Below are 12,762 nucleotides of genomic sequence, written 5' to 3' on the forward strand. Positions count from 1 at the left end.
GCCACTGGTGACTGTCCCAAGGGCAACAGGGTGGCGTGATGTGGGAACGATTCCTTATGGTTTTCCTAATAAATCTCAATTCCCTTTATAGTTCTGATGTCATTACTTCCTGTCAAGGATTACCAGTTATCATATTACTAGAGGCCCGGTGCATGGATTCCTGCACTGGTGGGGTCCCTCGGCCTGGCCTGTGGGGAATCAGACTGAAACTGGCTCTCTGACATCCCCCGAGGGGTCCCGGATTGCAAGAGGGTGGTTCTCAGGTGACACACCCCGGAATCAGTCTCCCTCCTCTCTGGTTCCGGGTGCATCACCCAAGAACCACAGCTGCCAAGTCTCTGCAGCTCAGCAGCTCCTGCATTGAGCATCTGCCCCCCTGGTGGTCAGTGTGCGTCATAGCTATCAGTCGGACGGTTGCATGGTCGCTAAGGCTTTTACTATAAAGATATGTCTGCTATCATTAACATTAAGACATTTTGCTTTCTGAGTGGCTGTCTCCGTAAGAATCAAAATTTAGCTGGAAAATGTTCTCCCCCTACCTCCCGCCTTCACCCTTCCTGCTGTCCCCCTGCTCTCCCTGACTTCCACGGAGGGGGCGCTAGTATTATTTTTCTGGGTTAGTCCTGAACCTCTGGCCTACAGTGGACATTCAAGGAAAGTTTGTTCAATGAATGTTAATGGAAGGAATTTAGAAACTGGGTGAGAAGTCTTCTCTGATATAGGAAATATAGGAAATATCCCCTTTCAAAATTAAATATAATCCTTTATGTTGAAAAATTAAATGTGACTAGGGGATAGCTGTACTCTATGGTGTAGCATGATGAAAACAGTGTGGCCTTCAGAGTCAGACAGGCCTGAGGGCTGCATCCCGGCTGTGCGACATTTCCTATTTGCAAAACAGGGTGCTACTCCTCACTGCATAGGGCAGTCAGAAGAGTGGAAGCACATAACCAGCAAAGCTCCAACCACAGGGCTCTGCGGACTCCGGGCATGTAACTGGTACCAGTTGGCATTGGTATTAGCTGTTACTCATCTTATCGCTGATTTCTCCGGATACTCTAGACAGAAAACTACATTGTCAACCACTATGCCGTTCGCCTGAAACTAATATAAAGTAATATGGCAAGTAAAGATAGAAAATGACAACTTTCCATCTCACTAGGCAGGAAAACCTCACCACCTTTCATCCAGAAGGGCCTAACCACGTCGTTGGAGTCACAGTTGCCTGAAAGGGTAAAATTCCTACCAACATCCCGAAAGCAGGTCCCGTGGAGAAGGCCAGTGCCGCTCTCAGCCACTTCTCCTGGGGCCCAGCAGGTGTTAGAAAGAGCTCCCACACGTTTTTTAAAAATTCACACCTAGAAACTTTGCTTTCGTAACCATGGAAACCTTGCAGTCTCCTATCATGTCAGCATGACCCCGAGGCCCACTTGGCACGCTTGGCATGGAATTAAGGCGTGTGGGTGAGAGAGAGAGGCGGGGTGGGGTGGGGGGGCGGGGGAGGAGCGAGAAGATCACACCTACCCAGCAGCCAATAATGGAGCCCCAGAGTGGCCTTGCAGCCAAATCCTTTTTAAAAGCTGCATTTCTGCCCCCTCCCTCCCCCACCCCCCCTTCGGCTCACTTCCCAGCGCGAGCCTGGCAGTCGCACTCCAGGCCCCAAAGTGGCTAAAGTCGCCCTGGGCGCAGGCCCTGGGCGCGCACGAGCGGACCCGGGCTCCAGGAACCGGGGGTCCCCAGCTGCGGCCGCCGGGCAGCTACCCCTCCCGGGGCCAAGTCCCTCCCGCGGGGCGGGGCGGGGTGCCCGCAGACTCCGCCCCGCCCCCCGGCCCCGCTCGGACCCTCCCGGCCGCGCTCTGGCCCCGCCCTGCCCCGCCCCCTGGCGGCCGGCCGGGTGGCGCGGGGAGGGGCCCGGGGAGGTGGCAGCGGGTGGACCCGCGCAGCTCGCGGAAGCGCGCCCCGCAGCGCCCTGGAGCGGCCCGGAGCAGCGTGGTGTCCGCCTGGCCCCCGAGCCCGCCGTGCAGTCCCGGTGAGTGCCGACCCGGCCGACCCGACGTCGCGGGCGGGAGCGCGGCCGCCCTGTCCCGGGAGGAGCCGCGCGAGCCTCTTTCGCGGCGTCCGGGCCACGTTCCCGAGCGCGACTCCGGCGCTGGGCGGCCCGGGGCGGGAGAGTCCGGGAGGCCGAGGGGAGCATCGGGGACTCGCCCTCCCCGGGGACTGACCTCCTCGCCTTGTCCCCAGCCCGTGCCGCGCGGGGCGCAGGGGTCGGGGCCGGAGTGGCTGCCCTCGCCCCGGCGCCTGGGTGTGCGCGCCGCCGGGAACCCTCCCCAGGCTGTGCCGGCCGAGCGGGCAGTCCTGACTCCGAGGAGGGTGTGCGGGCCTCCCGGGTAGGCCTCGCCGGGCCCGCGCCGGCCGGACCGGGAAATCCTCACGGCGGTGCCGGCCGATCGGCAGCCCACACCAAGTGGCGGGAGGAAAACGGGCGAGGGGACAGCACCCCTGGGTGGCAGAGGGAAGGGCTGGCGCGGAGCACATCCTGGTAGATCAGAGAGCAGCGGGGAGCAGGGGCCGCTTCCTCAGTCCGCCCGCACGCGGAATGGCATGTCTTCCTTCCTGCACCGCGCAGAGCGCCTGGGGGTCAGGGCCGTGGGGCACAGCCTCCAGGACAGCAGTTCTCAGACTTCTGGGGAGACTCAAACCCCCTTTACGCTCTTAAATAGGAGTGTACTAAGGAGCTTTTGTCTATGTGGGCTATATCCTTCGATACTTACCATCTACAACAGAAATGTTTACTTTATTTTAAAATAATAGTGGTCCTGTTATAGTTAGCCTACCATGTTTTTCTGAAAGTGGCCATGTTGTCCAAAACAGAATGTTACCGAGAAGAGCGACATGTTGCATTTTTGCAAATCTCTTTGATGTCAGGTTTCATAGTAGGCGGCTGGATTCTTCTATCTGCTTCTGCATTCAGTCTGTTGCAAGATCACGTGTCATGTAGCCTTGGAAAACCTCCCTGTGTGTCCTCCTCAAAACTTGAGTGTGAAAAAGCAAACAGCCCCTTGGTGTTATTGCAAAACTAGTGTTGACCTGTGGACTCCTAGGCTGCCCGGTTCCGCCCCACACCCTGAGAACCACTGGTGCGGGGAATGCTCCCGAGGCTTAAACCATGGGCCGCCCTTCTTGTTTGCTGTCCTTCCTCTGAATGGAGCACGCGCCAGCCCATGCCATGGGCAGCGTTAACCTCTGCAATTTGGGACCAAGTGCTGGGGCCCCACATACACGAGGATGAGCCCTGCTGGCCTCCTGAAGGCTCCGCAGGGCTCACAGGTGGCTTTGGTTGTTTCTGTGCCTGCAGAGGGACCTGTCTGCATCCAGGTGGCAGCAGTCTGGGTCAGACAGGACCTGGGGTCCCGAGAAGAGCCCACCGGGAGCTTGTGTGAAGTGTGCAGGGGTCTGTGTGACTGTGACCAGAAGTTATCTCTGCAAGAACAGGCGCGTGTGCATGCTTTTGTCTGTCTTTGCTCTGTGTTCATGTCTGCTTGCAGTTGCATAGCCTTGAGTTTGTTGGAAACTGACTCCCCAGCCTCGGTGCTCTGGCACTTTCCACGTGCAGAGGTGTCAGTGAGGGGCCCTTCCTGCATGCTTCCTGCTGTGTGGTAGGTGGGCTCCCTCTCTGGTTATTTCCTCCACGTCAAGTTCGGTCAGCACAAGTTCAGAGAGAGGTGACATACGTCCTAGACAAGGAGTTCTCTAAGTCTGTCCTCCATCCACAGGGCCTCTTGTGCTCCGCACTGCAGCCGCTCCCTTGGAAATGGTGCAGGCACGCGGGCGTGTTGCATCTGTAGTTACACTCCCTGCAGATGGGAGCAGCCAGTGGATCTAACCTCTGAGCACCTGCTCTGTTCTTGGTATAAAGATATGTATTGACCTACTTACCTTGCCCCAGCCCGTGCCCGGCTCTGCACTGGATCCCGGGGAAAGTAGGAGCAAACACAGATGCGGCCCCGTCTTACGGGAGCTTCCCCCGTCTGGCGGCCCCCCAGGGAACTGCTGGCTCATTGAGACAGAGTGTCCACAGGAAACATGGCCCTGGGTGAGGACCAGTTCCCCTTCCAGGTGTGTGCTTCAGGGCAGGTGCTGAGAAAGCCAGGCCCCAAACTGTGAAGCACTAATAAAACCAACGTTTATGGCCACGCGCCTAGCCAACAGCTTCCTTTGCCTTCCTTCCTCCGCTCTTTTGTGGAGGGAGTCCCTCCCGGTGAGGCAGCCGGACTCTACGGGGAAAGGAGCTCCAGCCGGGTCTCGGTCACCAGCCCGGTCCTGGGCAAGGCACTTGCTCTCTCGGGGCCTCAGTCTCCTCGTCTTTAAAGTGAGGGCTTCGGCCACCGATGTCCCAGGTTGGGACACTGCAGATGTCTGGAGGGGCCAGTGTTTTGCTGGAGCCGGTTGGCACTAGTGTTTGTATGCATTTCTTCCAGTTCCGTTCCAGTGGCATCACATGTTTTAGCTTGGAGTAAGCCATCATCCGTGTATGTACACCACGAAAATCTGCTCTAAAGTCAGGGCTCCCCCATTCTCGGCACGTTGTTAAAGGTTTACCAGCACACCGTTGCTGTTGTCAGAGCAGGGCAATTTTCCTCTGTATTTTAATAGAAAACAGACTCATTAGGCAGGACAAAAACACTGGGTATGGGGTGCGTGATTCAAGTTCTCCAAATTTTTGATAGGGGAAAAATAGTGTTTTCACTATATTCTAGAATATGCGTCAGCATATTTCTGTAGAGTCAGATAGCATTTTGCACTCTGTGGGCGCTCCTGTCTCTGTTGCAACTATTCAGCTCTGCTGTTGTAGTGTGAAAGCAGCCAGAGACTATATGTGAATGAATGGACACAGCTGAGTTCCAATAAAACTTTATTTATAAAAACAGGTGCTAAGCTTCAGTTTGCTGACCCCTGTGCTAGAATGTCGAAACAGGAGCCATGCTTCAAGCAGGTAGTTTCATGGGAAAGGAAATTCTTTAGGACTTTATGCATGAATACTAGGGACTTGATATTCCAAGATAGACATGGCTAGAGTGACAACAGCCAAGGACTTGGAATCAAAGGAGAATCCATAGTCGGTTATTTAAAGGAAGGCCAAGTATGTTCAAGTTTTGAGGACACAGCCATGGGTGGGAGAGGGAAGGGGTGTCTTTGTTCCCAGCTGTCTCTCTGGAGCCGTCTTGGACATGCTGGGATGGAAGGACCTGCAGCGTAGCCCAGTGTGATTTTGGGTGTCCATTGGTTGGAGCATCATCCTGTACAACAAAAGGTTGCAGGGGTTCGATTCCCATCCAGGGCACATACCTACGATGTGAGTTTGATCCCCATTCAGGGCGTGTGTGTGTGGGAGGCAACTGATTGATGTTTCTCTCTCTCTCTTCCCCCCCCCCCTTCCTTTCTCTCTAAAAGTCAATAAAAGCATATCCTCGGGTGAGAATTAAAAAAAGAAAATAAAAAGAAAAAATCTCATTATATGTATATATGTTATACACTGTGAATGTACATTGTGTGTACGTATGTGTAGATGGGCATTTGTGTGTCTATATATGTACCTAAGTCATATGGGTGTGTGCTTACATATTCCATCTATTTAAAATTGCCTTATAGATGTTTGGGAGACAGATATACTGAACTATTAAAGTTATAGTTAGTGTGGAATGGGTGGAAGGAAGACAGTGGACTTTGTTACATTTTGTGATACCATATGTGTGCCTACCCTGCAGCATTCATGTATTGCTTTTACAACCTGAAAACAAAACTAAAATCCCAGCAACCTGTATTTTAAAAAAGAAGATAGTTATTTCTCTAGTAAAAAAAAATGTTACTGCAGCCTCCTCTCCCCCAATAAAGAAAATCATGTTCATTGTCACATCATGGTTCTGAACAAGTGTGCATGGTCCTGGTATATATATTAACCCAGAATAATCTTGAGCAACAGCCCTCTCAGATCGGAATATTTCGTTAGACAGCATTGTTAGATTTAAGCCCCAGATCAAAGTGTTCTTTACTGGACTATCGCACAGCCTTTACAATGGTGTTGTAAAATGCTATTTCACAAAGTAGCCAGAAGTACAGTTAATTAAAAAACATATTACCCAAGAATATTTCCCTGTGATCCTGTTTTTCAAGGAGCGGAAGCATGTGCCTGTCTGTGTGGGTGTGCACACGCGTGGGCCGAGGCCAAGGCTCTGCCACGCACCGAGGGCTTTTCTCTGCGCTCTGGCTTTAAATTGTCTTCACTTTGCTTATCAGTATTTTCTAGCTAGTATTCAAAAAGTATTAAATTTGATATGACAGGTATTCAATTGGACATGACCAAAAATACGCCCTACAGTTACCTGTACACCTAGTATGAGAACAACCCGGTAGCCTTCATTTGTCTTAGACAGACTTACCACCCACTTGCCTGGGAGCAGACCCCTGCAGCTCCCTTCCCCCCAGTGGGAAGTGGGGGACCAAGGGCTGAGTGACAGGCGTGGGGAACCGAAAACAGGCCCGCTGCCAGGCCGTCGTCACGCTGTGCTGTCAACTTCCTTGTGGCGTGGGCTCCAGCCTCGGTCCACCTTCTCCCTCCAGTTGACCCAGAGGTTGGAAAGTTCTTCATCAACACCATCATCTGAGAAGCCATCAGCTGACCCCCTCCCTAGATCGCCTGCCCTTCATTTCTTTTTTGGACATTTTTAATGGAAAATGTCAGACATACGAAGAAGTGGAGAGTAGATACCTCCAGCTCAACCAATAGGAACGTTAACATTTGGCCAATCTTGTTTCATATATATTCACTTGTTTTTCTCTCTGACATCTTCATTTTCAACTGTATAAATGAACAAAAAATATTCCTCTTTGTTGTGTCTTTTTAGCAACAAGCATGGTCTGACTGCTGTAGCCAAACCTTTACATTCTTCTGCCCCAGTGTCAGCACCGCTCAACCACCGAGTGGACCTTGAATGCTTGCTGTGCTGTCCCGCTCTCTGGGCCGTGTTTGCTCTGCCGTGCAAATGTGTCTTCCCTCCCTCCTTCTCTGCTTCTCTGCAAAGCCTTTCTCTACTCCCCTCGTTCCAGCTGTCTCTCAGGGACCTTTCTTATGGTCCTTATCCTGCTATAGTGATTTGTGTGCTGATCTTAGTCTCCTGGTTTCATTTATTTGTATGAAGCAAAGAAGTGTTTTCCTTGTCTTCAGTCTTCAGTGTTACTTAGCAATGCTTAATGCAAAGGAGACACTTAAAGAATAGATGCTACATTAATTTGAATCAAGTTCATTGAAGGGAATATTTTTTTTAATCCTCACCTTTTTTCCATTGATTTTTAGGGAGAGTGAAAAGGAGAGGGAGAGACAGAGAGAAACACTGATGTGAGAGAGACACATTGATTGGTTGCCTCCCACATGCCCCCGACCAGGGCCAGGAGCTGGCAACCAAAGCATGAGCCCTTGGCCTGAATCAAACCTGGAACCCTTCAGTACGCAGGCCGATGCTCTATCCACTGAGCCAAACCGGCTAGGGTGGGAAATTTTTTATTATAAAAGAAATGCATCACATTGAAAGAAAAATTCACAGATCCCGCCTAGCACCAAGAACATTTGATGTCACCTGTGAGGATTTTAAAACATTTTAAAGCATTGTGACGAAAAGACTTCAATTTGGCCTGTTACCATTTTTTTCAAATACCTATCTGGAGCCTTTAGGTCTTTTCTGATTTTATAATGTTTTTCCCCCAGTAGATAAGAGTGGCTCTGGATGGATTTCAGAGTATCCATAGTGTTTTAAAATGTAGATTTAAATCTTCAGTAAAGAAATGGGCCATATTTAGAATCCCCCTGCCCCATGAAGTAAGTGGATAGCAATCTCATGAATAATGGTAGGTCACAGGTATAGAGTTCCCAGCGTGCACTGTGCTTCCCTCTGTTGCCTTGTGTAGTGACACAGCAGCCACTGTGAGCTGGGCAGAGCAGTGCAGGCCAGGTATCGTTACCTTAAATCTGCAAAGAAGTAACTGAGCTTTAGGAAGGTAAGTGAATCTTGAATACTTACCTCCAGAAAATGGCAGTCGGAGTTTTGGTGTTGATTGGAAACCAGAGGGCTTTGAGATTCTATGTTGCAAACATGCAAAGACAGGAATCTGTCTTTCTGAGCATTATATGTCTTTTGGGAGACATACCAGGCTCTTGAGGTAAGTAAGTATGTGTCCCTTACTGCCATAGAACTACTAAAGCAGCGGTTCTCAACCTGTGGGTCGTGACTCCTTTGGGGGTCGAACGACCCTTTCACGGGGGTCGCCTAAGACCATCGGAAAACACATGTATAATTACTTATTGTTTTTGTGATTAATCACTATGGTTTAATTATGTTCAATTTGTAACAATGAAATTGGGGGTCACCACAACATGAGGAACTGTATTAAAGGGCTGCGGCCTTAGGAAGGTTGAGAACCACTGTACTAAAGGGATATCACACTCCCTGAGCCAGTCGTTTCTGATTCCTTGTGTTCTGCTTTCGTCTTTGCTTTAAAAGTTACCTACCTTCTGATGAGTTGGCAAGGCTAGTGCATGAGTGCTGGTGTGAGTCTCATTCTGTTCTTGACCTAAGATGACTCTGGGCAAGCCCGTGTTTGGATAGTGTGATTTGCTCAAGCAGATGTTTACGGAGCACTTAATTATTCCTTATCCTCGTCATTCTTTTAAGACAATTATTGTGACATTTCAGAGCACAGCTCACGCCATGGCATTATTCACAAAGAAGCTGCGTCAGGGTAAGACAGTGCCCTCCCACCTCATCGCCAGGTCTGACTCTTCAGTTGAGGAGGGGTGAAAATCGTTGCTGACCGTCTGTTCTATGCAAGCGCTGTGCCAGGGCAGACGTACCAAAAGTACAGTTGTGTCATCTGGTGGGGCCTGACAGCCTCGCTAGTCTTCAGGATGGTATGTTTTATAAAACCCCTGTTTGCTCAGGTAAGGAGTGAGTTGCTTTGTTTGTGCCGGTGATGTCTATACTGGTGACAGCAACCCACCCTTTAAAAGTTAGCTATCATATAAATGTTGCCAAAGTTAAGGATATTTTAGGGGAAATAGAGGTTGACTAGCTAGTCCTCACATGTGTACCTTTGAGTTCGAAGATTGTTGTAATGTGAGATTTAATTTTTTTAAATCCATTTGGCTAATTTGAGTCCTTATGTGAGGAGTGACTATAAAATGCTGTCACTTGTGCAGCCCGGGCACCAGGGGGCCTAGGTCTGACTCCCAGCTTGGCCAGGTACCAGTCGCTAGACCTTGGCAAGTTCCTGAACCCCTCTGATCCTCGATAAAATGGGATGGTGATGCCTTTCTCACGCAGCTGCTAAGAGACCATATTACACAATGTGGGTGAGGTGCCTGGCACCCCACAGGCACCCAGCACATGCCATCAGGCCCAGTGCTGGTGGAATGATGTGGCGCTCATGGCATAATGCCTGGTGATTGCTGCTGTTCTGCTTTCCGTCCCAGCCCAGAGCTCCTGAGCTCCAGGCCCAGGTGTGCAGCTGCCTTCTGGATGTCGTCACCTCAAATCCACCCCAACATCCTGGTTCCCATGTTAGTCATTGGTCCTGCCAGTTGCGCCCAAGTGAGGGACATAGGCGCCCTCCCAGACCTCTCTGTCTTCAGTGCTCACCCTGCATCCATCCTGCTTTCCTCACTCGTGCTGGGATTCTTGAACTTGTCTAACTCAAAAAGGGAGCCTCTGGCCCTAGCTGGTTTGGCTCAGTGGATAGGGGTCGGCCTGGGGACTAAAGGGTCCTGGGTTTGATTCTGGTCAAGGGCACGTGCCCGTGGTTGTGGGCTCAAATCCCCAGTGGGGGGCGTGCAGGAGGCAGCCAATCAGTGATGCTCTCTCATCATTGATGTTTCTGTCTCTCTCCCTTCCTCTCTGAAATCAATAAAAATCTTTTTTTAAAAATAAGAGATCGAGAGCCTCTGTTCTCTTTTCCTGATGTGACTGTAGTAGCACCGTAGCCTGCCTCCCTGCCGCCTGGCCCTGAGTCAGTCCCCACCACCACCAGGCTGATCTCTGACAGTCAGATCAGGTCTTGGAGACTGCAGCTTAGGACCCTTTACTGTGCATCCTTGTCTTCAGGATGAATCCGAACCCGTCTGTGAAGTCCCTCATGATGTGGACCCTGCCCTCCTTTCCCTCTCGGGCCTGCCCAGCGTGCACCCTGTAGGACTCCCACCTCCGGGGCCTACGCATGTGCTGTTTTCTGCCCGTAGTTTCTCTTCCTGACTCTCTCCAGCTGGCTGTGTCCTTCTGCAAGGCTCCTGCAAGGTGTTGCCTGTACCTGGAGGCCTTCCTCACACCTCCCAGGCAGGTTAAGGTCACCCTCCATCAGCCACTACCTCCCGACCAGTCTGTGTGTGACCGAAGCACAGGGGCTTTTATCCCTTTGGCCTGGTGGTCCATAAATGTCCGCATTAAGCTCGTGAACCTGCGCCAGGCCCTTCTCTTGAACAGCTCAGCCACCAGATGTGTCATGGCCTAATCCACTCTATTACTTGTCACATCATGGACCCAGTGAGGTGGCCTCTGCGTGTGGATACCATGCCGCTGTGTGGTGGGTACCCTGAGGCGGGCCAGAGCACAGTGCCTAAGAGCCGGGCCTTGGAGCCGGTGGACTTGGCTTTGCGTTCCATTCTCCCTGCCGCACGCCTGCAGCCTGGTTCCGATCTCAGCTCCTGACCACACAGCCCCGCTGCTGTGGGCCCAGCCAGTGCGGGTCGGAAGCCAGGAGCATCGGGCCCTCCCGCCAGCTGCCTTCCTTCCGGAAAACCAGTAAACATACGGGTTTATACCTCCAGCTTCTGAGAGCTTGTCTATCGTGAGTCATCATTCTTGAGTCCAAGCAGTTCTGAGGTGGGTGGGGTAGATGCCTTCTGAAACTGGGTGAAGCCATGGAGATAAAGGCTGCCCTGGGAGGCCTGGGGCAGCCCAGCAGCCAGCCTCTAGTGGGGACACACTTTCTCAAATCTGAGTTAGACAAGGTCAGGATTCTAGGAAATGAGTTCGGGGGCTGGAGGACGTCAGGCTGCTTTCGTAAGGAAAGGGTGTCGACTACGCATGCTCTGTGATGCTCCAACACCCCAGCCGCCTGCCCCCACGCCCGCTCTCAGGACTGGGCTGCGGTAGGCCTTGGTTGGGGTCTCTCACGTGTCAATTTGGAAGCCCCATTGGTGATGGGGGTTGCTGCAGGGCAGGGGACCCACAGGAAAGCTGAGCACTGACCTTCACGAGGAAAGGAGGAGGTCGGGAGCAGAGCTCGGGCTGGGTCAGGACCCCTGGTTCTGAGGAGGCCAGTCCAGCTTCGTCCTTTATTTCCCGGCCAAATGTTTCCTGACCCAAGATGCCTTTCTTTTCTCAGTGCATCGCTGGAATTATAAATTCTCAAGTTCGCCAAGGCTTCTTGGGGAAACTCTGCTTATATTCGCCCACTATTTCGTTCTTTTGAGTTAGTGGTAATGCAGTTGATATGAAGTGAACTTCAAGGAAGTGTGGGGCTAGCCTTTCTCCTTGGGGATTGCGTATGATATTGTGCCGCCTTGGTTGCTGCCTAGCACTCGGGAGCCTCGAAGAGGCAGGCGTTTTACTTTCTGGCCAGAAAGTGAAGAGCAGGGTCTGCTGGTTTAGGCAGTGTAGCGGCCATGGCCTGGCCCCCCAAATCCTGACCCTTGCCTTTGGCAGTGGCTGTGCACGTCTGCCGAGTGAGTCATGATCATTTTAGGATACATCCTGGAAATTTCCAATGTTACTTCATAATGAGGTTCAGAAACAGAAGGGCTAGATTTGAGGAAGTAGCCACTTTTTAAATGCAGTCTTTATATGACAAGTTAATTTCTTACCCAACTTGAACAAATTCAGATGTTGGAAATCTACAGTTTAAGCCAAAGGTAGAGCTAGGAGAGTACTCTGTAGTTTGTCTTCAGTCAAAATCGCTAGAGTGGCCTGCTCTGCCCTCCTCGTGTCCTCTTTTTCTGCACTCATTCTTGCCTTTCTCAGACCTACCTCAGGGCCTTTGCACGTGATCTTACCCCTCCTCCAGACTGCATGTAACTTGTTCTCTCGCTTCCTTCAAGGCTCTGCTCAAGTGGCTCCATGTCACTGAGGCCTGCCTTAATCCCCTGACGTCTTCCAAGGCCCCAGCACTCCCCACTGCTCTCACCCTGCTTTATCCACACAGCTGCTCACTGTCTGACATTGCTTGTCTATTTATGTATTTGTTTAGTCCTTCTCCCTCCACTAAAGTGGGAGCACCATGAGGGCAGGAACTTTGTCAGTTTTGTTCCTGGGTGTATCCCTACTGCCTAAAACAGTTAGTGGCATATGGATACTATAAATATGTATTGAATAAATGAGTGAAGAAATAAGTCAGATTTTTTCTCACTTGGTAGGGCCTTTTTAGATCATCGACTAACCTTATGTTACAGATTAGGAAACCGAGGCACAGAAGGTAATGTGGCTTATCTGAAATGAAACGGAATCATTTAAAAGCTGTTATAACTCTTGAAAAGACCTAGGAATATAGGTGGAGCATTCTGGTTGATCATCAAGTAGAATACAGATTAAGTTAAAAATTTAGCAAAAGGAGACAAGTCGTTGTGTGATGGCAAAGCTTTCTGATACAGAAGGCAGACTCATGTTCATTTTTAAAGTGTAAAGTGCACCTTGCAGTAAATAGAAAAGAAAGCTATGTTGATGG

The 12,762-nt window shown here is 51.0% G+C and overlaps 1 protein-coding gene across 2 annotated transcripts in view; it reads left to right on the forward strand.

Moving 5' to 3' along the window:
• The first annotated feature begins 1,875 nt into the window (after window positions 1–1,875).
• Window positions 1,876–12,762, forward strand: part of ACO1 (aconitase 1) — a 58,540-nt gene continuing 47,653 nt past the window's right edge. For both annotated transcript variants that reach the window (XR_004971338.1, XM_036331323.1), the window contains exon 1: window positions 1,876–2,029. The gene's annotated coding sequence lies outside the window, so the exon portion shown is untranslated. The remainder of the gene's footprint in view (window positions 2,030–12,762) is intronic.

The sequence above is a fragment of the Myotis myotis genome, unplaced genomic scaffold, assembly GCF_014108235.1.
Source record: "Myotis myotis isolate mMyoMyo1 unplaced genomic scaffold, mMyoMyo1.p scaffold_m19_p_12, whole genome shotgun sequence".
NCBI lineage: Eukaryota > Metazoa > Chordata > Mammalia > Chiroptera > Vespertilionidae > Myotis > Myotis myotis.